This window comes from Rhinopithecus bieti, unplaced genomic scaffold, assembly GCF_001698545.2.
Source record: "Rhinopithecus bieti isolate Rb0 unplaced genomic scaffold, ASM169854v2 scaffold_15572, whole genome shotgun sequence".
Classification (NCBI taxonomy): domain Eukaryota; kingdom Metazoa; phylum Chordata; class Mammalia; order Primates; family Cercopithecidae; genus Rhinopithecus; species Rhinopithecus bieti.
Window position 1 is genome coordinate 2,341,955 of NW_016809536.1, and position 4,098 is coordinate 2,346,052.

Consider the following 4,098-nt stretch of genomic DNA (forward strand, 5'->3'; position numbering starts at 1 on the left):
ACCTATTATATTTACGTCCTGTTTATTACAGGGAATGATACATTAAAATTAGCCAAGGGAAGAAACACATAGCACAGAGTCTGGGAAGGTTCCAAACAGAAAGCTTTCTTTGTCTTCAGGACACGTTATGCTTCAGTATCAGTATGTGACAATAAGCATAGCATGTTGCCAATCTGGGAAGTTCATACAAGCTTCAGTCTTCAGAGTTTTTATTATGACTTCATTACTTAAGTATGATTGATTGATTATATTATTCACATGATTGAACTCAGTCTCCATCTCCCTCCCTTCCCAGAGGTGGAATGATATACCATGACCAAAAGGCCCACTCTAATTCTTTCCTTTGGTTTGTCTTTCTGGCATGGACAGCCTCTACTCTAAGACTATCATGTGTGGCCAGTCCCATCTTGAGTCACTTTGTTAACATCAACTATTAGGTATGGTGTGAGCAACTCATCAGAAATAATATGGAAACTTTTAGCACTGGGGAAATTCCAATGTTTTAGACTTTACCTCCTCGGAGCCAGAAAAAAAATGTCAGATGTCTCTTTGAATGAGGCCAAATTTATTTCTATGTAACTATCAATACATAATGACCTGCATGCAAATTACTTATGCTGATTCATTATTTAAAAACATATAGATAACAAAAACAAATATTTGTTTCCCTATTAACAGAGACTCATACAAATTGATCTCAATATGGTTATAAATAATGTTTAAGAAATAAGGATGGTGAGAATCTGTTTTACACCTTTTGAAATTTCTCACTGCTTCATTTAAGCAATGTTCCTGCCATGTTTGATACTACACTACAGCTAGAAGATGCAGTTTCTGAGTGCTGAAAATAATCATAGTCTTTATTGAACTTGTGCAGCCTGGGCTATAAATATTATTTCTAGTCACAGTGGCCAAGGTCCAGATAGTTTTGGTATAATGATAAAAAAAATAAACAATTTTTCCTCAGGGAGTTTATAATAAAGTATTGCAATCATCTGTGTGGGAAAAAAAAAATGGTAACTAAATACACCCTGGTCCTCAGAGTATTTGATCAGTAATAGTGGGTTACTACTTGTCCAAGAAAATAGCAGGCATTCTATTAGTATATGCAGGAAAGAAAGAAATTGATGTTTTTAAGGAATAGGAAGTCACCATTTCAGAGTTGGTCAAAATTATTGGGGATATGTGGGAAGAGCACGCTATCAATAATTGCAGATTGCCTTATTGGCCTTCTTAGGGTATTTTAATAGATTTAAGTTTTTAAGTCACTGAATATTAAGAATGTTAATATCTCACAGTCAAATATGTATTGAAAATTGCAACGATTATACCGTTTTCTAAATGTATTGGAAGAGTCCCTTTTAGTACTCTGTGTATATCTAGGCCTCTGTAACTTCACTTGTCAGATTTGTGCTTCAACCAATAGATATTTCAAAATCTCCCTTCTGTGCCAAAACTGACAGCATGGTCCAGGTTTCCACTTCCCATGAAATTTTTTATTATTTTTTAAAAGTTTTTACAAATAGAATTTGTAAATGTCCTTAAAATTTAACATATAATGTTAAAAGTGTTTCAAATATTTTAAAACTAGAGAAAAGAGTACAAAGACAATTATACTTATTAGAGATTATAGAGACAGCATTTTGCAATATTTGTTTGAAATATTTTTCTCCATTAACAAATGAAATGTTACAGATAAAACTAAGATCCACATAAACATCCTTTTTACCTCCTTCCTTGCTAGACTTAAGCACTATCTTGAAGTTTTTGGTATCATTCCATGGATATATTTGCATTCTAGTGGAATTAAATATAGTCAATCCTTATTGTTTTCACAGATTACATATTTATGAATTTGTCCTCTTGCTGAAATGTATTTGTAATGTCACAGTCGATACTCACTAGACTTTCATGGTCACTCAGAATTGCACAGAAGCACAAGAAATTTTAATTACCCATTATGGCTGTTTCTAGTTGAGGCTGAACAAAGTGACACTCATTCTAATTTCTTCATTTTGTTCTCGTACTATAAATATGTGTCATTTTTACAGTTTATTTACTAGCAATTTTTTGCATTTTTTTTTTTTTTTTTTTTTTTTGATGGAGTCTTGCTCAGTCACTCAGGCTGGAGTGTAGTTGCACGATCACGGCTCACTGCAACCTCTGTCCCCCCAGTTTCAAGCAATTCTCCTGTCTCAGCCCCCTGAGTTGCTGGGACTACAGGTGTGCACCACCACGCCTGGCTAATTTTTGTGTTTCTAGTAGAGACGGGGTTTCACCATGTTGGACAGAATGCTCTCGATCTCTTGACTTTGTGATCCACCCACCTCAGCCTCCCAAAATGCTGGGATTACAGGCATGAGCCACCATGCCTGGCCAAAAATGGCTCTTAAGCACGGTACTAGAGAGACTGGCTGTCTAGTTTTTTTAAGCACAAGAAGGCTGTAATGTGCCTTATAAAGAAAGGGCATGTGTTACATAAGCTTTGTTCAGGTATGAGCGGAACAAAGTGCAGTTGGCCTTGAGTTCAATATTAATGATTCAAAAATAAGGTATATTCAGAAAAAGGAAAAGGAAACTCATTGATTATACAGCAGATCACATCAGAAATTGCTCAAATAACATTTACAGCATGTCATAAAGTTATGGAAATACTAAAATGTGGCTAGATTTATGAATTCATGAGATGACAATCAATTTTTAAAAGTATAATTGACACATTGACTTATGAGGCTGAAAGACAAAACTAAATAAATAAATAAATAAATAAATAAATAAATAAATAAATAAAAGTATGGTCACATTACCCAGGGTCAAGACAATGTTAAAACCTTCTAAGTTAATGCTGGATGGCTCACACATTTCAAAAGGCGATATGGCCTTAAAAATGTCAAACATGCAGGCGAGGCAGTTTCTGCAGTACAAATAGTACTGCCGTGAACATAATTTTACATATCTCCTTACACATGTATAAGAAATTGTCCAGGATAGACATTGTTAAAGCAAACTAAATGTGGCCTGAGAAGAACTCTGTACTTCTATACCTGAGTCCTTGTGGATGAACTGTAACCTAGCTTAACAGTCAGACAACATTGACAACCTAACTTAGGAGTATGCACCTGTAACAATAGCTAAGCCTTGGCCAATCCCAGTGGCCATATTCAACCATTCATACACTGCTGAGTGTTCAAACTGTATTCAAATAAGACATACGCTGAGAGCTGTAACCAACCCTGCCATTCTGTATCTCACTTCCAATTTCTGTATGTCATTTCTCTTTTTTTGTCTATAAATCTTCTGCACTGGAGTCTATGTTAATCTGCTGTGATTATGGGGGTTGCCTCATTCACGAATTGTTCATTGCTCAATTAAACTCCTTTAAATTTAATTCAACTGAAGTTTTTATTTTATCATAATACATGAAATTCCTGGGTCATAGAATATAACCATGTTCCACTTAAAAAGTTGTATCAATTATCCATTACCACAATAATAATGTATAACAAATCACTGGAAAATTTAGTGGTGTGTAGAAGAAGACACTTACTTTCCACTTATATGTCTGCAACTTGGTTGATGTTCAGGTAATCATTTGGTTGGGCTTTGCTTTAAGCTGAGGATTGGGTCAAAGTCATCCCCATGTGTCTTTTATCCTTGTTGGATCAGCAGCTACCTAAGGCATGTTATTCTTTTGATAAAAGGAAGGAACACTAGAGGGAAGCACATTGAAAGTCTCTGCTCATGTCTCATTTTGTTTCATTTGCTAACATCTTATTGACTACAGAAATTCACTGGTCAAGCTCAGTACCAAATTCATGGTGAAAGATACTCTTTCTATGGAGGTTAGAAGGAAAGGGGGAAATAATATGTGCTGAATAATAATCAAAGCTAACACATTACTTAGCCCCACGTTTCTATTCAAGTGTTTTACCAATTTATATTTATAATATATAATTTATAACATGAAGCATATGAATTCCTTTGTCTTATATCTGTGCAAATGATAAACATCAGTGTTTTAGTTTTACTCACATTTTATTATTTGTATGTTATTTTAGACTTGAATATTTTCTTTTTTTTTTTTTTTTTTTTTTTTTT